Here is a 12,766-nt window from a genome sequence, read left to right on the forward strand (position 1 = left end):
TCTATAATGCTGAGACTGCTCATCTTCACCACTGTGACAGCTACAAAATATATATATATATATATATATATATATATATATATATATAAACACAAGGAACCACTGCACTCTGCACTCGCCATTCCCAGGGGTTGGGGTGCGGTGGGCTGTGACCACCAAACTCAAATATACCAAACAGAAAACCCAGCACTCTCCTAAGCAGCTTCATTCACCTTAATGCTTTAATATACATCTAAATAAACAATGGGGTTTTGGTTTATGAATTGTACAATGCATGTAAGCTTGCGGCCCACTCCACGGGACCCCATTTCACCGCAAGTCCTACTCTATCACAAACTTTCACATAGATTTTATAGAAACCTGGCTACTGCTGTGTCATAGAGGAAAATGTGCTTATCTGATTTAAAGCTTACCTGCCACTCTTATGGCTTTTAAAAGGTAAGACAGTCACCAACGCAAATAACACAACTACACAAGTGTGCTTACCTGGTTTACAGCTCACCTGCCAACAGACTACTGGCTTTCAAAGTGAGACAGTCACCAACACACCTAAATAGCAGCTGATCCAGATTAACGGTAAATGAGCTTAGGGGTGCATGAGAGAGAGATATGGTCACAAATGGGCCAATTAAAAATTAACCCTGTTATACAAACAAACACGAGGAACCACTGCACTCGCCATTCCCAGGGGTTGGGGTGCGGTGGGCTGTGACCACCAAACTCAAATATACCAAACAGAAAACCCAGCACTCTCCTAAGCAGCTTCATTCACCTTAATGCTTTAATATACATCTAAATAAACAATGGGGTTTTGGTTTATGAATTGTACAAATCATGTAAGCTTGCGGCCCACTCCACGGGACCCCATTTCACCGCAAGTCCTACTCTATCACAAACTTTCACATAGATTTTATAGAAACCTGGCTACTGCTGTGTCATAGAGGAATATGTGCTTATCTGAGTTAAAGCTTACCTGCCACACTTATGGCTTTTAAAAGGTAAGACAGTCACCAACGCAAATAACACAACTACACAAGTGTGCTCACTCCTAAGCTCATTTACCTTTAACCTGGATCAGCTGCTATTTAGGTGTGTTGGTGACTGTCTCACTTTGAAAGCCAGTAGTCTGTTGGCAGGTGAGCTGTAAACCAGGTAAACCAGGTGGGCCGCAAGCTTACATGCATTGTACAATTCATAAACCAAAACCCCATTGTTTATTTAGATGTATATTAAAGCATTAAGGTGAATGAAGCTGCTTAGGAGAGTGCTGGGTTTTCTGTTTGGTATATATATATATATATATATATATATATATATATATATATATGTAGAAGGGATACGAATTGCGAGGTGGGTTCTCAGTAAAAGATGAAATAATAAAATAGCTATAAAACACACACAACCTTGTTAGAAGGTGTCCGCCAACCCTTAAGAGCGCAATGCTGGTACAGTACTGCTGGGAAAATTTAAAAGTGGGGGAATAAGGGTAACGGCGACTGGTCTTGTTTAAAAGGCAATAGGTAAAAAGATAGATTTAAAAGCCAAAAACGATATAATAATACAAACAAGCTTTAATATCACATAAAAGCGAATCAAAACATGAAAATACTGATAAAATCTTGAGCATAAAAGGTCTTAGTAAAAAGTAAGGACTTCTAACTTAGCTTTTAAAATAGGCAAGGGAGTCACCACAGGGAGCCCAACGCGTTTCGTCACAGCTGACTTCTTCAAAGGGACCATGGTCACAGGCCTTTTCATGCACCCCTGTGTAATCCCAATTGTTCTAAACCTGTGTCAGCTGCTCCTTAGTAATTTATCGGCTGTGTCAGGTGACTAATATGCCTTTAAAAGCCACTAGATATGTGGCAGGCATACATTAAACTTAGTGGACATATTTGCAGTTATATGTGATACAGTTGCCAGGTTTTAATTCTTAAGGCTTTGTGATAGTGTAGGACCTGCATGAAGGTGGGGTACCGTGGAGCGGTATGCAGGCTTCCGTGCATTGGCCAATTTACTAACTAAACCCCCATAATTTATTTATTTATTTATTTATTTATTGATGTTGTGCGGACAAGTGAGCTTGCTATGGTGAGTGCTGAATTCTCTATTTGTGTGTGTGTGTATATATATATATATATATATGTGTGTGTGTATGTGGCTGTGTACATATATACACGTGTGTGTGTGTGTGTGTATATATATATATATATATATATATATATATATATATATACCATGTGTGTATTACGGGGGTCTGCTGGTCTGAGGGATATCTGTTTTGTGTTTAGTTGTTTGTTTCTTACTTTATTTATTTATTTTTTATTCTATTTTATTGTATTTTTTATATATATATATATATATATATATATATATATATATATATATATATATATATATATATATAGAAGCAATGTACGGCGGCACTCAGAAGAATAGACAGGTAAAGCAGAGTAGTTTACAACGTTTCGGAGCTTTAATATCCCTCCGTCATCAGGTATAACAAATAATACAAACATTTACCTTAAATAGACTCCCCACCACGTGTGTCACCCGGCGTGCAGTCCCAGGATACGGGCGCCCACTAGTGACGTCTGCTCCCTTTCCTTACATCACCATAGTAACGCTATAAACTGTTATGATACCGGTACGTCTGACCAGAGGAGATCTTATGACGGAGGTCAGAGTACTGGAATGGGATGCTGGTTACGGGAGCAGGAAAGCTTAGTAACCCCTGGCGCCCTAACTCCGTTGTCTCGCCCGTGTTATCAGAAATCCCCTGCGAGACTATGGTTGCTTGAGCCCATGGCAGCCGCGTTTGAAGGGCGGATTACGTCTGCCCAACTCCGATGCCCCCTCAGGTCTTAATGGGAGACAAAGGGAAATCCGAGACAGGGTGATAACAAGGGGCCCTCTGACTAAGCAACCAGGCCAGGGGTTACAAGCTAACTAACTTAAACCAGAAGTATGTGCGGACAAACCGCCAGGGAAAAGGACAACCAAAAATCCACGAATCCGTTACTCCTATCCAGCACCGCTGGATACCAGAGTGGATTTGTGGGAGCGGAATCCTCCGCAAAAACTCCGAAACACAATATAACCAAATTATAAATAGTAAGCGGTCAAGCCGCAACACACGGCTACGCCGCGACTCACGAACACCACAGGATGTTAAAGGTGCTCGGTCAGGACTCCAGGAAAAGATGACAACTTCCGAGTATGGGACCACTGAGGACAGGAACAACCGGATAGACAGGACTGGAAAACTCTCTGCAACAGACACAGCAAACAGGAAGCTATTACCGGCGTCTGTGAGAAGTCCAGAGAGTGCTTTTAACTGGGAGCTCTCCAATCAGGAGCCAGACAGGGTAATTACAATCATGCCGTGCAGCTGCATGCTGCACGGCCAGGATACCAATCAGGTGATTAATCCAGACCCAGCAACGGGGAACGCGGTCCGACCGTGGCGTCCCCGTTGCTAGGGTCTGAGCGGCTCCGTGCGCCCGGCGTCTTAGCGTTGCTAGGGAGCCGGCGGCTGTCCGCAACGGCGTCCCTAGTTGCTAGGCGCCGGGCCGCACTGACGGGCGGACCCTCGGCGCCTAACAGTACCCCCCCCTTGAGGAGGGGTCAAGGAACCCCTAAGGCCAGGTTTCTGAGGAAATTCTCGAAAAAATGCCTTTTTGAGCCTCGGGGCATGGAGATCCTCATCCAGGACCCAAGACCTTTCTTCTGGACCATAACCTCTCCAATGTACCAAAAAATAAAGCCGACCCCGGGACAACTTGGAATCGAGAACCTTCTCCACCAAGAACTCCTGCTGACCCTGTACATCTATAGGTGATTTCCCCTGAGAGATCTTCCGAGGAAATCTACTGGAAGAAACGTATGGTTTCAACAAGGAGCAATGGAAGGTATTTCCGATCCGGAGAGTTCTTGGTAAACGTAACCGGAAAGCAACTGGATTGATTTTTTTTATAATATGAAATGGTCCAATAAATTTAGGGCCCAATCTGGCTGAGGTTTGTCGAAGTTTAATGTTGCGAGTCGACAACCATACCCTATCTCCAACTTTAAAAGTGCACGGCCGCCGGAGCCTGTCAGAATTTTTTTTCTCCCGAAATGCCGCTTTTCTGAGAGCAAGGTGCACTTTTCTCCAAATGAGTCTGAGATGAGTGGTCAAGGTCAGTGAGGAGACAGAGGAATGTTGAAAAAAGGAATTAGCTCTAGGGTGAAAACCAAAAACTGTAAAAAATGGAGACACATTGGTGGAGGAATGACAGGCATTGTTGTAAGCAAACTCCGCCAACGGAAGAAACTCGGACCAGTCATTTTGGAGTTTGGCCGAGTACAAACGCAAATATTGTTTTAATGATTGATTAACTCGCTCAGTCTGCCCGTTGGATTGGGGATGGTAGCCAGACGTTAAAGACAATTTCATCTTTAAAGAGGCACAAAAAGACTTCCAAAATTGTGCAATGAATTGTGGACCCCGATCAGAAACAATATCAGTGGGTAACCCATGGAGTCTGAAAACATGGCGGAGGAACAAAACTGCCAATCCCTGGGCAGATGGCAATCGGGGAAGAGCAATGAAATGGGCCATCTTGCTAAAACGGTCAACTACCACCCATATGACTCGGCATCCGGCTGACAGAGGGAGGTCCACCACAAAATCCATGGAAATATGAGACCATGGCCTGAGAGGAACATTCAAGGGCATAAGTTGACCGATAGGCAAGGAACGGGGAACTTTATGCTGTGCACAGACCTGACACGAAAAAACAAACTCCTTAAGGTCTTTGGAAAGACCAGGCCACCATACTGAGTGGGAGACTAATTCCAAAGTCTTAGAGATCCCCGGATGCCCGGCAACTTTGCTATCATGAAACTCCGTCAAAACAGTTGCTCTCAAAAACTCAGGGACATAAAGACGACCAGCAGGAGTATTTCCAGGAGCTTGATGTTGAAGCTGCTTTAACTGGGTAAATAAATCTTGTGTGAGGCCTGCCCGAATGACTGAAGGCGGAAGTATGGGAGTAACAGGACTGTTATCATGAACTGGAAGAAAACTGCGTGACAGGGCATCCGCCTTGGTATTCTTGGAACCTGGCCTGAAGGTGATAATAAACTTGAAACGAGTAAAAAATAAAGCCCAACGAGCTTGCCGGGCATTCAGCCGTTTAGCTGATTCAATGTACTGAAGATTTTTGTGATCGGTCAAAACTGAAATGGTATGTGTTGCTCCCTCAAGCCAATGCCTCCACTCCTCGAAAGCCCATTTAATAGCCAGTAATTCCCGGTTACCAACATCGTAGTTGGATTCAGCAGATGAGAATTTCCTGGACATAAAGGCACAAGGATGTAATTCTAGAGAATCCGGATCCTTCTGAGATAGGATAGCCCCAACTCCAACCTCCGAGGCATCAACCTCAACAATGAAAGGTAATTCTGGGTTGGGATGTCTGAGGACTGGGGCTGAGACAAAGGCTTGTTTCAAGGCCTGAAAAGATAACTCAGCTTCACGTGACCAGTTGGTTGGATCCGCTCCCTTCTTAGTCAGTGCCACAATGGGAGCAACTAGGTCGGAGAAAGAGTGAATAAATCTTCTATAATAATTCGCAAACCCTAAAAAGCGCTGAATTGCTTTTAAGTTGGTGGGTTGCGCCCAACTAAGGATGGCTTGGAGCTTCTTCGGTTCCATACAGAATCCCCGAGGGGAAATAATGTACCCTAAAAAGGATACCTCCGTGACATGAAATTCACACTTCTCCAGCTTGGCATATAGGTGATTTTCACGTAATTTTTTTAGAACCTGACGCACCTGGGTAACGTGCTGTTCAATAGAGTCAGAATATATCAAGATATCGTCTAAATAGACTACTACGAATCTTCCAAGAAAATCACGGAGCACATCGTTAATGAGATCCTGGAAAACTGCCGGAGCGTTAGACAGGCCGAATGGCATAACCAGATACTCATAGTGACCCGACTGAGTACTGAATGCCGTTTTCCACTCATCCCCTGACTTGATTCGGATGAGGTTATATGCTCCTCTCAGGTCAATCTTAGAAAAAATCACAGCCGAACGTAGCTGATCAAAGAGGACAGAAATCAGCGGCAAAGGGTAAGTATTTTTTACTGAGATTTTATTCAAAGCTCTAAAGTCAATGCAAGGTCTGAGTGATCCATCCTTCTTCTCCACAAAGAAGAAGCCTGCACTTAAAGGGGATTTAGATGGCCTGATAAATCCTTTCCCTAGGCTTTTTTTAACATATTCATTCATGGCCACAGTTTCTGGTCCGGACAATGCATATAACCTTCCCTTAGGCAAAGTGGCACCAGGAATTAGCTCAATAGCACAATCATAAGGCCGATGGGGAGGCAGAATGTCCGCATTGCCCTTGGAAAATACATCAACAAAATCCTGGTATTCCACAGGAATGGGTGCGGGAATGACAGCAGCTATTCTGATGGGAAGCGTAATACATTCCTTATTACAGATGGTACCCCATTGTGAGATCTCCCCCGACTGCCAATCAATGATGGGATTATGAAAGGCCAGCCAAGGGTGACCCAGAACCACTGGAACTGCTGGGCAATGGGTAAGGAAAAATTCAATTTTTTCGGAATGAAGAGCTCCTACCGAAAATAGTACAGGAGGTGTACAGAGAGAAATAACCCCATTGGACAAGGGACTCCCATCTAAACCATGCATGGTGATACAACTACCCAAGGCTAACTGAGGAATACCTAAGGCCTTGGCCCACGTTAAGTCCATAAAGTTCCCTGCAGCTCCACTGTCAACAAAAGCCGACACCGAGGAACAGAGGCTGCCAAAGGAAACTTTAGCTGGGACTAACAGTGAATTATTTGAGGAGATAAGCTGCAGACCAAAGTGAACCCCCTCACAATTCACTTGGTCGAGGCGTTTCCCGACTTGTTCGGACAATTACGGGCAAAATGTCCCCTACTCCCACAGTACAAACAAAGACCAGAATTTTGCCTTCTGGTTCTTTCTTCAGGAGACAGCTTGGAGAGACCTATCTGCATGGGCTCCTCTATGTCCACAGGAATGGAAAAAACACCAGGAGTAGACCCGACAGGTGCTCCTTTTTCAGCCCTCCGCTCTCTGAGACGACGATCAATCTTAATAGAAAGTTCCATGAGTTTATCAAGAGTCTCAGGAGCGGGATACTGAAGGAGACTGTCTTTTATAGACTCAGATAAGCCGAGGCGAAACTGACTGCGCAGGGCTGGGTCATTCCATCCACAGTCGTTCGACCAACGGCGAAACTCCGTACAATAAATCTCTGCGGGATTCTTACCCTGTCTGAGAGCACGCAAATGACTCTCGGCGGATGCCTCTCTATCAGGGTCATCATACAAAAGTCCTAAAGACCCCAGAAAGGCGTCTACAGACAACAATGCCGGATCGTCTGTTCTTAAACCAAAAGCCCAGGTCTGGGGATCCCCCTGAAGTAAAGAAATAATAATTCCGACCCGCTGAGATTCTGTACCTGAGGAGACTGGTCTTAAACGAAAATAAAGTTTACAAGACTCTTTAAAATTAAAAAACTGCTTTCTATCCCCAGAAAAACGGTCAGGCAAATGCATTTTTGGTTCAGGAACGACCCTCGGGGAAGTCCGTAACAGATCTTCCTGTGACCTCACCCGAAGGGATAGATCCTGAACCATCTGAGTAAGTTCTTGAATCTGACTAACTAGAAGCTGGCCAGGATTTGGCCCTACACCAGTGGGATTCATGAGGCCGACAAATCTTCCAAACTGAAATAAGGGAAAAAATCAAACCCTGTTTAATTTTAAATTTTAGTCTGGCCGGTAATAATGTTATGATACCGGTACGTCTGACCAGAGGAGATCTTATGACGGAGGTCAGAGTACTGGAATGGGATGCTGGTTACGGGAGCAGGAAAGCCTAGTAACCCCTGGCGCCCTAACTCCGTTGTCTCGCCCGTGTTATCAGAAATCCCCTGCGAGACTATGGTTGCTTGAGCCCATGGCAGCCGCGTTTGAAGGGCGGATTACGTCTGCCCAACTCCGATGCCCCCTCAGGTCTTAATGGGAGACAAAGGGAAATCCGAGACAGGGTGATAACAAGGGGCCCTCTGACTAAGCAACCAGGCCAGGGGTTACAAGCTAACTAACTTAAACCAGAAGTATGTGCGGACAAACCGCCAGGGAAAAGGACAACCAAAAATCCACGAATCCGTTACTCCTATCCAGCACCGCTGGATACCAGAGTGGATTTGTGGGAGCGGAATCCTCCGCAAAAACTCCGAAACACAATATAACCAAATTATAAATAGTAAGCGGTCAAGCCGCAACACACGGCTACGCCGCGACTCACGAACACCACAGGATGTTAAAGGTGCTCGGTCAGGACTCCAGGAAAAGATGACAACTTCCGAGTATGGGACCACTGAGGACAGGAACGACCGGATAGACAGGACTGGAAAACTCTCTGCAACAGACACAGCAAACAGGAAGCTATTACCGGCGTCTGTGAGAAGTCCAGAGAGTGCTTTTAACTGGGAGCTCTCCAATCAGGAGCCAGACAGGGTAATTACAATCATGCCGTGCAGCTGCATGCTGCACGGCCAGGATACCAATCAGGTGATTAATCCAGACCCAGCAACGGGGAACGCGGTCCGACCGTGGCGTCCCCGTTGCTAGGGTCTGAGCGGCTCCGTGCGCCTGGCGTCTTAGCGTTGCTAGGGAGCCGGCGGCTGTCCGCGTCCCTAGTTGCTAGGCGCCGGGCCGCACTGACGGGCGGACCCTCGGCGCCTAACATAAACAAAACCAATAAAACCGATGTGAAACATTGCAATCAGCATAACCTCCCACTGCTCATCACAATCACATTGCTACCTACATCATATACAATATACAGCAATTAGTAATCAATGCAGATGAATACAGTACTAAGCAATGAATTATTTGATGCAAAACATGATTAAATCACAAATATCTGTAAGAGACTCAACACTAGACAAGACCGGCATTTACATATCATAGAAAACAATGTAATCCCAGTGTTTCGTTAAGTCCCCTAGGGGCCAGTGTCCCAAGTTCATGGATCCACCTGGATTCTCTTTGCAGCAATCGTAATGATCTATCTCCACCCCGTAATTTAGCTGGCTCATGATCTATAATGATGTATCTTAGTGATGCTAGACTATGGCCGGCGTTTAAAAAATGCCGTGCCAGCGGTTGATCACTATTCCCAGTAGATAATGCATTTCTTATTGCCATTTTGTGATTTGCCATCCGTTCTCTCAAGGTTCGATCTGTTTTTCCTATATAATTTTTGCCACAAGGGCAAATAATCATATAAATGATGTATTTAGTGGTACATGTAACCCTATGTTTAATTTCATATCTTTTACCACTAGAGGGATGGAAAAAATACTTGCCGACAATTAGAGATCTACAGGTAATACAATTGAGACATTTAAAACATCCCTTCTTTAAAGATAAAAATCTGTTCTGTTCACTCTGTAGTGACTGCATCCCCGTTATGTCAGTCTTCATTACCCAGGCCCTCATTCCGAGTTGTTCGCTCAGTGTTTTTCATCGCATCGCAGTGAGAATTCTCTTAGTGCGCATGCGCAATGTTCGCACTGCGACTGCGCCAAGTAACTTTACTATGAAGTTAGTATTTTTACTCACGGCTTTTTCATCGCTCCTGCGATCGCATTGTGATTGACAGGAAATGGGTGTTACTGGGCGGAAACACGGCGTTTTATGGGCGTGTGGCTGGAAACGCTACCGTTTCCGGAAAAAACGCAGGAGTGGCCGGGGAAACGGTGGGTGTGCCTGGGCGAACGCTGGGTGTGTTTATGACATCAGCCAGGAACGAAAAGCACTGAACTGATCGCACAGGCAGAGTAAGTCTGAAGCTACTCAGAAACTGCTAACTCGTTTGTAATCGCAATATTGCGCATACGTCGGTCGCAATTTTAAGAAGCTAAGATTCACTCCCAGTAGGCGTAGGCTTAGCGTGTGTAACTCTGCTACATTCGCCTTGCGAGCGATCAACTCGGAATGAGGGCCCCAATCTTTAATATTACGTCCACGAGTGTAACATGGCATAATGGACGTCTCAGTGAGATTAAGGTCACTATCTGTGGACAAAATCGGCCATACATTTTTAGCTACACCAGCAATATCGCCACTAGCAGTGTTATGATGGTTGACCCAGGGCATACGATTAGCCTTAGTTTTCTTATTTTTAGGTTTAAGTAACTGTTCGCGGCTTGCTTTTAGAGCTCTTTCCTTAGCTTTCAATAACAGCTCCAGATCATACCCTCTCTCATTAAATTTATATACCATACTATCAATATGCCGTTTAGCATCATCTACATTGCTACAGATTCTAATAGCACGTAAAAATTGTGAGTAGGGTAAACCAAATTTAAGGGATCTTGGGTGAAAGCTCTGTGCATGGAGTATAGTGTTTCTGTCAGTCGGTTTATAGAAGATTTCAGTACTGATAGTTCCTTGATTAACCGATACCTTCACATCCAGATAATTAACAGTTTCAGTACTGGCATTATATGTAAATTTAACCGGATGGCATTGGCTATTATGTTCTTCAATAAATCCAGAAAATGACTCATAATTACCGGACCAGACCAAAAACACATCATCTATGTACCTCACATAAAATGAGGTACACGTTTTGAATAAGTCATTATTGAAGAATATGTCATCCTCAACCATATACATATAAGCATTAGCATACGATGGGGCCACTGAGGACCCCATCGCACACCCTGATGTCTGGAGATAAAACTTTCCATCAAAAAGGAAATAGTTGCATGTCAAAACTATTTCCAAAAGCTCAATAAATAATGACACATCTGGTCCCTTGTATAAATCATTGTTAGTAATAAGTTTCCTGACCGCACATAAACCATGGTCATTAGGAATTATCGTGTAAAGGCTAGTAATATCGATACTGCAAAGTAAACTTCCCGTGTTGATGGTGCCTAAAGCCTTTAATTTATTAAGGAACATTGTGGTGTCAAGCAGATGTCTATGGTGGTTAACAATACAAGGTTGTAACATGGCATCCAAATAAACTGCCAGTCTTTGAAATAAGCCACCACGGGCCGAAATTATCGGCCGTCCAGGGGGATTAACTAGACTTTTGTGAATCTTTGGCAGTGAATACAGGACTGGTACTGTGGGATTATCCATGATCAATGCCTGCATAAGTTCACTGGAAATCTCTCCTGCATCCACTGCCAATTGAAGTCTGTGTTTAAGTTGTTTACTAAACACCAGAGTCGGGTCACTTTTGAGTAATTTATAAACCTTAACATCACTTAATTGCCTCTGTAGTTCGCCTTTGTATTCCTCCATATCCTGAATCACGAAAGCCCCGCCCTTGTCAGCGGGGCGTATCGTGATATCAGTATACGTGGAGAGATCCTTAAGAGCATTATACTCTTCCTTACTTAAGTTGTTAACAGGAGATTTATTTTTATACTGATAATTAATCTCTGGAATTACAGAATTAGCAACAGTATCATTCAACATACGGTTGAAAGTCTTAATAGACATATTATTAGACATGGGATCGAATCGTGAGCGTTTTTGAATTTTGCTCAATTGGGGTGGCAATTCATTTTGTTGCTGAGTTCCCATATTTGCCTTTGAACCCCGAAAGTGTTCATGAAGCTTCAATTTTCGATTCAGACTGTATTTCTCAACTTCCCATCTCATAGAGTCAAAACGTACAGTGGGCACAAAAGAAAGTCCCTTAGATAATACCCTCATTTCGACATCCGTCAGAGGGTGTGATGAAAGGTTGAAAACTATCTCCTCCCTTGTAGTGGCGGACGTCCGCGCCTGCCTCGTCCTCGTTCTTTGATTTTGGCCGCCTCTCCTGGTCCATCTCCTCTGCCGCGTCCGCAGCGGGTGCGTGCCCCTAAAGGGGCAATTGGATCTCGTGAGCGTCCATCCACCACCGCATCCGTGTCGCTATTAGATGTTCTCTCCTGTGAAGAGTCAGTCTGCCACAATTGTCTATAATTGCGCTGTTTGTACGTGCGCATGCGATCATTACGTGTGCTACTGACCCATTGGTAGACTCGGTTCATTTCATAGTCAGCATTGACTTTTAATAATTTTTGTTTTTTAAATTGAATCAAGTCACGTTTATAGTTCACAAGTTGATGCTGTAGTTTGTCAAACCAATCGGTGTCAGTATCAGCTGACATTGTTGCTCTGTGCTGTGTCTCAAAAGAAGTAATTTTCTCACGTGCAATATTAAGCTCCCTTGATGATTCCTCGATCACGAGGAGTAATAAATCAAAGCTGAACTTATTCAGTACAGCTATCCATTTTTTACAAAATGCAGTATTATGTCTGCCGATTGTAGGTGAATTTCTGATTCTGAATCCACGGGGAATTTTTTTATCCTTATAATAATCACTTAACGTGATCCCATGATATAGATAATCAATTTCTTTCTGTTTCAATCTCAATAGTTCTCTATATAGATATTCAATCGGCTGTGCATCAATATCATCATCTAAACGCTGTTTGACCAAAATAGATTCTGCTTCTGTATCAGTAAGAGTCAATGTGGTTCCCTGTGTTAGCAGAGACAGATTCACAGTTGCAATGTCCACATCATCCACCACCGTGTTAGGCTCAGCCATAATAAAACAACTAGTGTTCTGATACGTGGTAGGAAATATATAATTCACTAAGCTTGGGTGCTAAAGCCCAGAGC

The sequence above is a fragment of the Pseudophryne corroboree genome, chromosome 6, assembly GCF_028390025.1.
Source record: "Pseudophryne corroboree isolate aPseCor3 chromosome 6, aPseCor3.hap2, whole genome shotgun sequence".
In the NCBI taxonomy this organism is placed as follows: Eukaryota; Metazoa; Chordata; class Amphibia; order Anura; family Myobatrachidae; genus Pseudophryne; species Pseudophryne corroboree.